Source organism: Dasypus novemcinctus, chromosome 8, assembly GCF_030445035.2.
Source record: "Dasypus novemcinctus isolate mDasNov1 chromosome 8, mDasNov1.1.hap2, whole genome shotgun sequence".
NCBI lineage: Eukaryota > Metazoa > Chordata > Mammalia > Cingulata > Dasypodidae > Dasypus > Dasypus novemcinctus.
The window spans coordinates 123,573,804-123,587,688 of record NC_080680.1 but is presented as its reverse complement, the minus strand read 5'-3'; the positions used below and the strand labels follow the sequence as shown (position 1 = coordinate 123,587,688).

Below are 13,885 nucleotides of genomic sequence, written 5' to 3'. Positions count from 1 at the left end.
CTACGTGTCCTCTGAAAGGTTCTACCCCGTCTCGGAGGAACGCGGCAGAAAGGCGAATGTGGTTCATGGGAAAGGAGAGACTCGGCCCAGCAATTCTCCTCCTGGGGTTTGAAGGCAGGGACTCAGACACCAGGACCCCAGTGTCCATCATGGCAATAGCCACAACAGCCCAGAGGTGGGAGCTGCCCTCGAGCCCATCAGCAGGGATGGGGAAATTGAGTCACACACCTCCAGTGGAGTACTACACAGCCACAAACAGGGGAGAGATTCCCATACTAGCTGCAATGTGGTGAACCTTGAAAATGTTACCCTAAGGGAAAGAAGATGGACCCCAAAGGGCAAATATTGCCTGATTCTCCTAAACGAGGTCTCTAGAAAAAGCAAATTCATAGAAACAGAAAGTAGATTGGATGTTACCAGGGGCCAGGAGTGGGGAAAATGGGGAGCTATTGCTTAATGGGGACATTGGGGTGAAGAAAGTTTTGCAAATAGCTAGTGGTGACAGTGGCATCACATTGCCCATCTGAGATGGCAGATGTGGCAAATTTTATGTTATATATATTTTACCACAATTAAAGAAAAAGCATATGCCAATTTTTTAAAAAAAGGGAGAAAGCGGGCATGCCAGGCTGGCAGCAGGCCAGGCCCTGGTGTCGGGGGGGCCAGCCCCAGCCGGCCCGCGTGGCCCCAGCCCGCCCCCTCCAGCCAGGCTGCTGGGCTCCCACGGGCTGCTGGGCTCCCATGGGCAGTTCCCCAAACACTCCCGGCCCCTCCGCTCCAGGCTCTATTGTGCTGCTGCCTTTCTAGCAGCTTTTCCCAAAAGGCACATTCCCCCTTTCCACTTTATTTGTGAACATGGAAGCTGGCCGGGCAGTGTGCGAGGCTGAGCTCGAAGTCAAGGGACAGCTGATGGCGGCAGAGACGGTTCGGAGGCGTGGCGAGCAACGGGCGAGCACCGCCAGCCGGACGGGGCTGCAGGGGGCCCGGCCTTCTCTCTTTGTTGTCTTCATTCCAAAAACAAGGGGAAATCAGACAGGCCAGAATGAGTCATGGGGCTTCAGAGGGGGCATGGGATGGCCACGTTATTAGCTGCAACATAATACCAGGATGTAAGCAAAGTAAACTGCACATGGAGGGGAGGAGCTGGGCACTGGGATTTTTTTTTTTTTTTGCGGTACCAGGACAGGGGCTTGAACCTGGGACCTCAAATGTGGGAAGCCGGCGTTCAGCCTCCTGAGCCACAGCCACTCCCCAGCGTTAGGATTCAGACAGGTTTTCCAGTGACAGGACCACACAATCTCAGTCTGTGAAGACTACTTGGGACCCATAAAATCACCTCATCCTCCCTCCCTCCCTCCCTCCCTTCCTCTCCCTCCCCCCCCCCCCCCCCCCCCCCCGCCCCTTGTTCTTCTGTTCATTCAAGACATATTATGAGGAGGGAGGCTCAGCATATGATGGTAAGTTTTTGGAGCTGTTGGCCGAGTGAGGAAATTACAGATGAGGAAACAAAGGTCCAGAGCGCTGAAAGTATTCTCCCAGCCCCGTCACGCCACGGCTCTGGACCGAGCCCGCCCCTCCACGCTCGTCCTGCCCGCAGCCCTCTCCAGCACCTCGTGTTGCCTGTGCCTCAGATACGGGCTCCGCAGGTCACAGCAGGTGCACCCACTCTCAGGGGTCAAGGGTCAAAGGGGGAGGGACGTCCCCAGGGGACCCTCCTGGGTGAGCTCCGCACACTTTTAACGCTCATATGTGGACACAACTGTCAAGGCCAAGGCTTTTTTTTTATCGTGCCCTCCTACCACAATAATAATCTTAAACACAGTGTTCAGGAAAGGATGGAAATGATGAAATGACATAATTATTTCTGCCTCATCACGTGGCTGACAAAGATCTCTGAATTCAGACCGAAGGGTCCCCCGAGGCGCTGAGCACCGCCCGGCTCTGCTGTGACTTGCGCTGTCTTTGAAGTCATCGTTTCTAAGACACTTGTCGGTTTGCACAGGCTCGTTGGTTAAGACGCAACAGCATCAATCGGTTCCATTAGTTAAAACGTGGTCGTATACGTTTCCCCGGCGTCTGGGAGCTGAAAGCAAAGGATGCAGGGGGGTGCCTGTACAGAAAAGGGCAGGCTCGCAGGTCCGAGCCGCTGTCCTGGGACCCTGGGTTGCAGGAAGGCGCCCTCCGTGCCTTGGCAGCGTGGCTTAGGGTGAACACCTGCTCTCCTCGAGTCTGCAATTCTGGTACGTGGCCGGCAGAAGGCGACCAGCCTCCGACAACACCCTGGACCCCGAGTCTCCAACACACCTCCCGGGAGCCAACATTTCACCGTCACCGGCGGAGGAATCAGCTGCCCTGTGCGGCTCCGCCGGGAGGGAACTCTGGAAGCCTGCGCCTGGTCTCCTCTGGACTTCGCCCCTCGCACCTTCTCCCTCGGCTGAGACTTTGTGGAGCCTCCTCTCGCTGTCGCAAACCCTCGCCGTGAGATGCCGCGTCTCCCGCATCCGCCCTGGGACTCGATGGGCCGGGGGTGGCCCAGGGGCCCCTGCCCAGGCCCTGCTGCTCTCAGCTGTAACATCGGCCGGGCACTCTGTCCTCGGGGGGCCCTAGTGGAGACCCACCAGACGCCCCCCGTGGAGCCAGGGCCCCAGGGCCGGCCCGAGAGCTAAAGGCCAGGAAGGCTTTGTTTCTTCAGTTTTCTTTTCTCTACCTAAAGAAACAGAATGCTGGAACCTTCTTCCTGCACCTCGGCGGATCGCCTTGCCCCCTTCACGGGTGGGCACGTCCCTTTGGGAGATGGCTCTGAAGACAGTGATGAAACGACACTGGAGGGAAGACTGGGAAAGCAGGACAGGCCTCAGCCGCAGTGCTGCCCGACCCACCTGTGCGGGCGCCGGGTCTGGCCTCCACCCAAGCGGCTCCCCTCTCCCTCGTGGGCGTCTCCCACCCTTGGGCCCCACCACCTCCTTCGTGCTGACGACTGACTCCTGGGTCCCTCCCCAGCATCTCCTGAGCTCCAGACCTGCCCGTGCGGCTGTCACTGGACACTTCTGCTCAGGCAGCCCCCGCCCTGCCACTCTGCGGCCCACCAGCCCCTCCCCGGGGCTGCCAGCTTCCTCCCGACTCGGGAGTGGTGCCACCCCCACCTGTCACCCCGGCTGGGAACCGGGAGACCCCAAGCCTCTGCTGTCATTCTCTGCCGACCCCCCGTGCCCTGCTCCTCCCGCCTCACCCCTGCCTCTCCTCTGCACGCTGAGAGGCCAGCCCTCGGGAGGCACTGCCAGCCTCTCCTGCGCTCTGGCAGGGTCTGGAAGGTACCGTGGGGCCAGGGGAGGGTGCCAAGAGCGAGAGGACTGAGGACTTCCCGCTGGCCCCCTGCCCTGCACCGGCTCTGAGCAGCTGGCTCTGGCTCTCTGGGCTCAGCGCCCTCCTCCTCGTCACCCGTTCTGGCCTGGCAGAGGTGAAGGCCTCCCGCTGTTACGAGTTTCTGGGTGCCTTGACACCCCGGGGTTGCCACCTTAACCCCCCCACCTGGGCAGGCGGTCCCTTCGTGAACCACGGGCAGGGGCTCCGCTCTCTGCCAGGGCCAGAAGAGCAAGACACGCGACGTCCCAGGCGCGGAGCCACCACGGCCCACGCTCGGCCAGAGCCTGGCTTTGGCCACGTGCTCCTTCTCGCCATCGTGGGTCACGGCGGACGCCTCCAGCTCACCCGCCACGGCCAGAGACCCTTCTCCAGGGAGGAGCTGCGCCAGCCCCCCCGGCCTAGACCCTCTGCTGCTCAGGATAACCCCCAAGATCTCGGCAGGGTGGCCCCCACCTCCCCACACTTCTCCTGCCACTCTTGCCTGGCACCTGTGCCCAAATGATACCCCATGCTTAGATGTGCCCCATGCCACGCTGGCTCCCACGATGAAGGACCAGCAACTTCTCTGCCCGGGATGCCACTCCTAGCTCTGTCTCCCTTACTAATTCTTCTTTGTCCTCCAAAACCCACACTCGGGGCCACCTCCTCTGAGAAGTCCTCCTAGATCCTCCTTTCCACGCCTGCCCTGGCCTGCGGCTCTGCTGTGCTGGCCCCGCCTGGCTGACGTTCATCAGATGAACCGCCTGCCTCTCCTTGATGGCGCTCCTTGGGAGCAGGGCCCCACCTTTAAATCTCCAGAGCGCAGGACACAGCGGGTGACCAGGTAGGGAGAGCCAGCTCAGGGGTCACGGGCTCTGTTCAAGTCGAGCCTGGGCCAGCCCGTGACAGGACGACCACAGAGGGAGCGGGCGCATTTGAGGGCAAAAGAGGTCCCTTCTGCCCAAATGAAACAGGCTGCCTGGGAGGTAGTGAGCTGCCCGTCACCCCACCTAATCCAGCAGAGCCTGGAGGACCATCTGTCAGGAGGTTTCATCTGATGACCTCCCGAGGACCCTCCTGTGTGGCTCCACGATGTGGAATAATGACTAGACGGCCCTGGGTGCTGTAGTGATTCTGCTTTCCAACGTCAGGCAAGTCCATAGTGATTCGTCAAGGCGAGACAGCTTCACTTTTTCTCCCAAAGCCTTAAACATATTTACTCTTCTGACGTCATCTTTTCTCTCCTCAGCCACGAAGGACTCAACCCCTCTGCAAACCACCTTGGGGGGGAGAGGAGCTCGAGGCAGGCCGTGTCCATCTCAGTCTGAGTTACGAAAGAGGAAAATAAAAGTCACAGCAAACGTCCACATGGAAAGGACATCCACGCCCCCAGCAACGCTGCTCGGCCGCTGTTCAGCGGATTTTCCGCAGGCGCGCCGGGCAGGGGAAGCGCTGTCACTGCGCTCAGGGGCCCTGGCGGGAACGTGGACACCGGCCCCGCCTCGCAGGGCTGTTCTGAGACCTGGAGGGCGCTGTGCTCTCCTCGTCGCTGCAGAGGTGGCGGGCCCCAGGCCAGGATGCGGGGGGCGGCGGGGGCCCTGAGCGGCTGCCTGGGCATCGGGGGAGCAAGCTGCTTCCCGGCTGGCCAAGGAGGTGCTGAAAAGGCCCTTCCGCTTCGTTCCGCGTGCTCGCCCCAGGAAGCGGATTTGGCTCAACAGAAAGAGCGTCCGCCTACCACATGGGAGGTCCAGGGTTCAAGCCCAGGGCCTCCTGGTCCGTGTGGAGCTGGCCCATGCGCAGTGCTGATATGTGCAAGGAGTGCCCTGCCACGCAGGTGTATCCCCATGTGCGTAGGGGAGCCCCAGGTGCAAGGAGTGCGCCCCTCAAGGAGAGCTGCCCCACGCGAGAAAAGCACAGCCTGCCCAGGAGAGGTGTCGCACACACAGAGAGCTGATGCAGCAAGATGACGCAATGAAGAGAGACACAGATTCCCGGTGCCACTGACAAGAATACAAGCAGACACAGAAGAACACACAGTGAATGGAGAGAGCAGACAACTGGAGGAGGGAGGAGGGGGAGGGGATAGAAAAAAAAAATAGTGAAGAGGAGGGGAGGGAAGCAGCCCCAGGCCACGGGCAGGTGCGAGGTGGGGGCCTGGCTTCCGCCTGGGGTCCCCGGGACCTGCCCCGTCTTCCTGGGAGGTGGTGCGTGGGGGGGATGTGGGGTGTACAGGGAGCAAGGACCCCTTGGAGGGCAGCCTCTGCTCAGTGTCCTTTAAATAAAGAGCCACACAGAAAATTCCCACCTGGGGTAAGGCAAAGCCTCCTGGGGGAACAATTCGGGGGCGACCGGAGACCCTGAGCACCAGCAGGGGTGCTTTGAGACCCAGGCTTGCGCCAGGGGGGCCTCTTCGGAGCCTTGGTGCAATCTGTAAAAGGCAGGCCCCCTGGGTCCTTCTCGAAAGCCCCCCACTCCTTACGCCTGCAGTCGCTGCCTGCATCTAAGAGGTCGACGTGGAGCGCAGAGCCGCGGCCGGGGTTCAGCTCACGCCTGCCCCCGACGCCCACACCCTTGTGCGGTGCACAAAGCGCGCAACTGCACCTGGTGCTCTTGGCTTGGGTGACGACGTAGAGCCAGGGGAGAGGCCTCTCCCCCCAGCCCCCCCAGGTGCCTGGGGGACCAGAGGCTGGGAGATCCTTCTGGGCGGCCCCCTTGGTGTGGGTTTGGGGTCCTTGATGTGCGCAGTGGCAGCCGTGGTGTGGGGGGCTGCCGTGTACCCCCATGTAGCTCTGTGGACAGAAGATGAGATGACGGGTGGTGGGACGGGGGCTGGGACCCCTGTGGGAAGCACAAGGCCTCTTTGGGGGACTTCCAGATCTCCCTGGAGCTCACGCTGGGGGGTCCCCTGCTTCCAGCCTTCTCCAGTTTGTCCCCTGTGCCTGGTCCTCACTGCCTGCCCTAGGCCTGCCTCGAACAGGGCGTGCACCATCCTATTTAGGGCTATTTGTCTAATTGCGTCTTCTGTCTACACTTCCAGAATGGGGTATGCCATCAAGGAATGCGTGAGAACTGGGTGCCACCAGGGCCCGGGCCACATGAGGGTGGGTGGGAGAGGAAGGCCTCCCATGGAGAGTCTGGGGAGCCCCCAGAGGCTGCAGGAGGTGCTTCACCAAGAGCCTCGGGAGTAATCCTGCCATGGGCATCAGAGAGGACTTCCTGGAGGAGGTGGCAATTGACCTGGGTCTCTAAGGATTCTGAGGAGCTTAACAGACTGAAAGAATATGGGTGCTTCAGACAAAAGAGCCAGCCCTGGGTGGGCAGGCAGAGGAGAGGGGCGGGGGCCGCGGCTGCCTGGGACCCCAAAGTGGCCCCATCAGTGCCAGGCCCCGTGGCCACCTCCCTCAGCCATCCTCAGGCCCCGTGGGGGTCTCCTGGCCCAGCTTCTGGAATCACAGCGCACGTTACCACGGCCGGCCCCGCGTGCACGGGGGCCCAGGCGGAAACCAGAGCCCCCACACCGCTTGTCTCATCCGGCTCTCCCTCAGCTGCCTGTAGAGGAGCCCCCGAGAGTTGTGGCCAATCCCACATGCCGTGGGGCTGGGGGGTGGCGGCCAGGGGCTTGGCCCGACACCCGCCTGGATGTCGCGCGAAGGTGTTTCCCAGGTGGGATGAGCACCTACAGCGGCTGACTTCCAGGCCAGGCAGCAATCCTCCTTTGAGTGCGAGGGCCGCATCCAAGAGAAGGGGCCTCAGAGCCAAGAGCCACCGGTCCAGAGGGCGGAGAGCCCGCCTGGGACCGCAGCATCAGCTCCCCGCGGCGCTGCCGGCCGGCTGGACTTGACTTTGCTGGGTGTCCAGGGGGCTGGTCCTTGTAGCCTCTGCTGTTTGAGTTACAGTTAGAAAATCCCAGCATCTCAGAGCGGGCTGGAAAAGGGTGCCATGCGCTACGGTGCTCTTCGAGCCGGGGACCCCACCCCAGCTCACCCACCTCCTGTGAGCTTCAGACCTACAGCCATCCCTGCTGTGGGACGGGACTGTCCTGCTGCCCCAGGGACGGGCAGGGGCCACATGCCAGCCCTCCCACCGCCCGGCCCGGGAGCCCCTTTCCTCCCGGAGCTGCTCCGCAGGGGCCAAGGCTGTGGGGGCTCCCAACTCTCTTAGGTGGCCAGTCTCTGGGGGACAGGCAAGAACGACGCAGCGGGCACGGGTCACCGAGACGCTCCTCCAGCTTGCCCCGGCCCACGGGTTGGCAGCCCTCGGGGCGTGTTGGCAGCGCAGCAGCGGGCCCTGCCCAGCCCTGCCGGACCAGAACTGCGTTTTCACGAGCCGCCCAGCGTCCTGCGCATCGTGCAATAAGGTCCACGCGCCTCAAGCTCAGGGCTGGGGCTCCCCCCGGGGGCACGGAGGGGGTGAGTGGAAGCGGAAGGGGGCGGCTCCGGGGATGTGATCACTTCTGTTTCTTGAGCGGCCGCTGCCTTTACAGTTGAGTTCAGCTTTGTGAAAATGCAGTGAGCGCTAAGCTATGTGCACTTGGAGATGATTTTATTTTAATAAAAAGAATAAAGGTGTCGGATCGTCAGTCGTGGAGGTGGCTGGGGGGAAAGGCTGAGCCCCTCTGAGCCACCATCAGAACCCTGCACCGAATCGGCTTCTCCCGGCTCTTAGGCTAGGTCCCAAAGACTGGGGACTCTGTCGTGTAGCGTCCTCAGGGACCCCTCCTCATCCTCTCCCCCTCGCAGCCTGCCCGAGACCCTGTCCAGCACTCCGGGGGGCGGAGGTCCACACCCCAGCCCAGCACCGGCAAAGCGAGCCCACACGAGCTGGGGTCGCCTCGTCTACACCTCCACATCGGCCACCCCGGGCTCTCCAGCCCCCCACCCCGAGTCCGCTCTGGACATCAGCATCGCCCGCCTACCCCATGGGAGGTCTGCGGTTCAAACCCCGGGCCTCCTTGACCCGTGTGGAGCTGGCCATGCACAGTGCTGATGAGCGCAAGGAGTGCCCTGCCATGCCGGGGTGTCCCCCGCGTAGGGGAGCCCCACATGCGAGGAGTGCGCCCCGTAAGGAGAGCCACCCAGCGTGAAAGAAAGTGCAGCCTGCCCAGGAATGGCGCCGCACACACGGAGAGCTGACACAGCAAGATGATGTAACAAAAAGAAACGCAGATTCCCAGTGCTGCTGGTAAGGATGGAAGCGGTCACAGAAGAACACACAGCGAATGGACACAGAGAGCAGACAACCAGGGTGGGGGTGGGGGCGGGGGAAAGGGGAGAGAAATAAAATAAATAAATCTTTAAAAAGGAAAAAGAAAACATCTCTCTCAGCCACGTCCAGGTGCCTGCATTCGGTCGTCCACCGAGTCTCACTATGTGGCAGGCACTAGGCCATCAGCCCAGTGTCCCTATCTTCCTGAGGAGCAAACTGAGGCTCAGAGAGGTTGAGTAACTCAAAGCCACACAGCGAGGAGGCAGGGTGGTCGGGCTGGGAGCACGGGCTCGCTTAGATGCCCGGCACTGTGACACACACGGGGGATGCAAACAAGAGGAGAGCGCTCACGTAACACAAGCCGCCGAGCTGACGCTTTAAAGGGTGAATTTTATGGCTGGTGTTTTATCTCCCAATAACAAGAATATGAATGGGCAAAAACGTTGGTTGGAATAAATGGCTGCGAGATTCCTGAGATTTTAGTTTTTGTTGAGTTGCTTCTCCTGGCTTAAACACTGGATCAAGATACTTCCTTAAAAACAAAAACAATCCATGAAAGGTGGAGGAAGCCTCTCGGGCATCTCTGCAGACCACCAGAGCTGGTCTTACCCTCAGTCCCACCACCCACCAACAGGGGACACCATCCGGTCTTGGTTTTCCCTCCTGTGGAGTGGGTACAGGGGACCTTGCTTTGCCAGGTGGTTGTGGGGATTTGAAGGAAAGGCTGTACCTGGCCGACAGCTACCTGCTTAGTCACACCTGGGAGGACGGAATTCCACGAAGGCCCAGGCCCTGCCCTTGGAGAATTAATGAACTGCACCCCCCTTCCCCTCTGGGTTGGTTGACTGGGGACTTCTCCCAGAACCCCCTTACCTCCCACCTCCTCCTCCTCCACACTCGCCTGCCCTGCTCCAGCGCCAGCTGACAGGGGCAGGGGCTCCCCAGCCAGGTCGGCCCGGGAGAGGCAAGGGCCCCCCCACCCCCTGCAGCCCAGGGGCTTGGGCTGGCACCCAGCGCTGTCCTCACAGGCAGCTCTGTGCGCCCGGCGGCCACGTTGCTATGGAGATCCCACTACCCACACAGTGTCCAGGGAAACAGCACGTTGTAGCTGGAGCCGTTGGCGAGACTTGCTGAAAGCAGCACCGAGGGCTGGAAGGTTCTGGAAGGGGTCAGAGGAGTGGGCGATGGGAACCCGGTGGAGCTGCTTTCCTCGTGGTAGCGCTGTGCGAGTGTGTGAGTAGATGTGCGTGTATGAATGTGTGTGAGAGTGTGAGTTTGTACAGGAGTGTGTATAAGTGAGTGTGTAAGAGTATGTGTGAGAACAAGTAGGGAATATGTGTGAGTGTATGAACATGTGTGTGTGAGTCTGTGTATGAGAGTATACAAGTGTGAATGCATAAGTGTATGTGGGAGTATGGCATATGTGTGAGTGTGTGAATATGAGAGTGAGTATGAGTGTGAGCATAAGAGTTGTGTGCGAGTGAACGTGTGTGAGGGTATATGAGAGTACAGAGTACGAGTGTGTGTGAATGTGTGAGTGGGAACGTGTGAGTGTGTGAGCGAGGGTATGAGAGTGTGAGCATGGGCGTGAGGATGAGTGACTGCGAATGTGTGTGCGTGTGCCTCATGCTTGTACCCACCTCCCTGCTCTCCCGGCAAAGGCACAGCCCCCAGAAGGCACGCTCTCGCAGGGCTGCCACAGGCCCCTGGCTTATCACTGGAGGAACAGACCTGTAGCAGTTTGATATTACTGACGAATTCCAAAAAGAGATATTGGATTATATTTGTAAACTGATCTTTTCCCCTGGGCATATTAGATTATATTGGATTCATAGGTTTACTTGATTAGATCACTGTGTAAACATCTTGTGCCAGTAGGGCACAAGATAAGAGGCATGGCAAAGGACAGAGTTGAGGGTTTCTGATGTTGGAGTTTTGATGCTGGAGTTTGATGCTGAAGCCTTAAGCTGGAGCCCCAGGAAGAGAGGAACCCTGAGCCTGGAAAAAAGCAAGCTCTGGAAGAGAGGAACCCAGGAAGCCTGAACCCTCGCAGACGTTGGCAGGCATCTTGCTCTAACATGTGAAAATAGGGAAGTAACTTATGCTTTATGGCCTGGTGTCTGTAAGCTCCTACCCCAAATAAATACCCTTTATAAAAACCCACCCATCTCTGGTGTTTCGCTTCAGCACCCCTTTGGGTGACTAATACAAGACCAAACTGGTTACATGGCACCGTGCCGAAGCTGACTGCTGGGTGATCCTGTGGCCTGTCCTGAAACGTTGCTGCAGAACTCAGGGCGGGCCGCGGGGAAGAGATACTGCCACAGGCCGAGTCAGTAGCCAGAGTCAGGAGCTGCCAGCCAGCACCGGTGCCGGGGTGGGAAGTGGGGTGTCCTTTCAAGATCTGGGCTCACCGCGCCAGCAGGCCTGCCCCTCCCCTCGCTTAGCGCTGAGTGAGCGCAATCTTCTAGGCCTGAGAGAACCGAAGCCAAGGCAACGAGGGAGGCACAAGCTGAACACCCGGAGAGCAGGTGGGGGAGAGCACGAACGGTACCACGGGACTGGTATTCAGGTTCTGAACTCCAGAGCACGCAGGTCCTCTCCTGGCGATGCTGGGCAGTGTTAAACCAGTGACCCCCATCCCAACCCATGTCCACATCAGCGCTGACCCAATTCAGTCCAGAGGAGTTAATGTCCGCCTCCCCCCACAGCCGTGGACGTGGGCTCCTCTTTGCACAGCGTCTGAAACAGCCCTGGCTGCAAATAAATGAATTCTCCGTGGTGGTGGGAACCGGGCCCTAAAGGCTTCCTGAGCCCTTGTGTTTGGAGCAGATGCAGATTTGTAAAGTGCTTTATGATTTATTCATACCGCCTTCCCAGGCTTCCCAGGACAAATGAGCGTGACTCCCAGAATAGAATGTCAGGCTTCATTAAAGGAAAGAGCCCGGTGTGGGGATGTCCCTTTCTGTGCCTCCTAGCCTGCGTCACCCAGGGATTGTAGAATTCAGGTCAAACTCAAAGCACCTGTGTTTCAGCAGCCTTGGGCTTGCAAACACGTCAGGATGTCAGAGGCTTCTTTCTGGGTGGAAGAGGATTTCTGAGATGTGGGCAGCTCTCAGCGGCTGCCTTGAGTCTCTCTGTGCCTTGCTGATGCAGAAACGTGGGGGCTCAGTGGACTTCACTTCCACACACTGCAATCACCATCTTAGTTGCTCTTTAGGGAACAGACACCACTAAGCCTCATGTAGCCACAAGGACTTTGGAGCAGCTCGGTTTTTTTCAGAATTGACTCTGGGCACCCCAACATCAGGCAGGTGGGGCCCTGCATCTCTGCTATTTACTCCCTTAACTTCCAGAAGTCTCAGACATGGGTGGGTTGATGCATTCCCAGGTGGCAGACAGAAACTGATGGGGAGACGGGCAGAGAGGTCCCCAGGAGGGACCTGGGCCATGGGTGGGAGACTGAGGCAGGCACCCACCTCTCAGGGCTCCCCTTCCTGATACTGTGCCACTGAGAGGTCAGAGCACTGTATAAACTAGAAGCCACCAATCCAGCCCCTGGAACCATTTTCACCGTCATCATCACAGTCCCCTCAAACTTAAGAGGGTTCAGGCACTTTGAGGCAGACAGGGAAGAGGGAAATCTCCTTTCTCCTTCTCCCTTAACTTCTTTGGGGGACTCTGGTGGTTTGAGACTATATGTACCCCAGAGACCCATGTTCTTAAAGCGAGTCCATTCTGGGGGGTGTGACCTTCATGTAGGCGAGACCCCTTGATGAGGTCACTTCAGCTAAGGGCCTTTTGATTAGGTTAGTTATGTAAGGCATGGCCCAGGGTGAGTCGTAATCCTCTTACTGGGGTCCTTAGAAAGAGAATGAAATTCAGACAAAGAGAGAGCGAGCCCCAGGAGCAGGAAGCTGCAGGCAGGGAAGCTCGGAGGAAGAGGGGGGCTTGATTTGGATGTTCTTCTCAGCCCCAGAACTGTAAGCCTGCACGGCAATAACCCCTCATTGCAAAAGCCAGCCCTGTTCTGCTACACTGCTGTCAGCAGCCAAGCAGACCTAACTCAGGCCTCACCACTGCCCAGGACTGCTGACCACAGCAAAACACGGTGCCCATGAAACCAGAGCACATCAGAGGCACAAACCACGGCGATGCAGAAATGTAGGGGACCTAGATGGGGCTTCACACCTCCCTAAAACTAGCACATGCTGTGGTCATCCTGGCACAGCTTTCACACGCGGCGGTCCTTGTCCATCTTTAGGGAACAGATTCTGCTAAACTGCACACACAAGGACTTTGGAGCAGCTCAGCCTCCTCCGAGCTGACTCCAGGCGCCCTGACACCCGGCAGGTGGGGACTAGCCTCTCATGCGTTCACCTCCATAATGTCCAGAAGAGCAGAATGAAGCGAGAGGGTGCAGCGCTGAGCTCAGAAGCAAAACCTCTAAGTAGGAAGAGTGGACAAAGGGAGCTCAGGGGCTCTTGGGGTGGGACTGCCCTCAGGGCCACCCCAGGAGAGGAGTCTTGGTACCCCAGTGGCGGGGACTCGACTGTGCTCTTCTCCGCCAGAACCTTCAGGACAGGAAGCACATGTGTAAGCACAGCTTGCTGGTCACCCTGGCGTGACAGTCCAATCCAATCCCCTGTGGGACTCGGGGGAGCACTGTCACGTCCAAGATGAGCCCCCAGAGCCCCCCCTCCTCTACTTCTGTCCCAGAGCACGGGGAACAGACGCAGTCTGGGAAGTCCAAGGTGTGGGTGGTGGCCACGGCTCTGTTTACAGGCCATCCGTTTGTCCATCTCTTGCTGCCAACTTTTCAACCCATCACCCCCCAGGAGCGGACCACACGGAAACGAGAGCGGCAAATACAATCTGTCGGAGACCGCACTGCCACAAAGCAACTCCATCGTGCTCGACACCCTAAAAGGAACCGCATCATCAAAGGAGTTGCTCTGGGAGTTCTTTGGTCCTCCAGGCAGGGAACTGGGTGAATTACTGCATGTGGGACAACAGAGAGACCCAACGGCTAGCCCGGTTTTGAGAGCTCAAAAAGTCCAACTCCAGAAATAAATCCCAGTCTACAAGGCTTTCACCGGAGAGTTAATTCCACACAGTTCTTATTGCTCATGCATAATCTCCTTTATTAAAAAGTCTAAAGAATATTCCTTTAGGCATCAAAACTTAAAAAATGCTAATTAATTTTCAAAATAATCTCCCTAAAAGACAATAAATAAATTACACTGCTTTAAGCTTTCTTAAACACATGCATGCTCAACGGGGGCCATAGAGCCTCCAAGAGGGCAAAAACTGGCTCTTGCAAGATGAAGAATATTAC

The 13,885-nt window shown here is 58.6% G+C and overlaps 1 protein-coding gene across 1 annotated transcript in view; it reads right to left on the bottom strand.

The window, feature by feature from the left end:
• GABBR2 (gamma-aminobutyric acid type B receptor subunit 2) overlaps nt 1-13,885 on the bottom strand; it is a 367,202-nt gene that overhangs the window by 64,145 nt on the left and 289,172 nt on the right. The window lies entirely within an intron of this gene.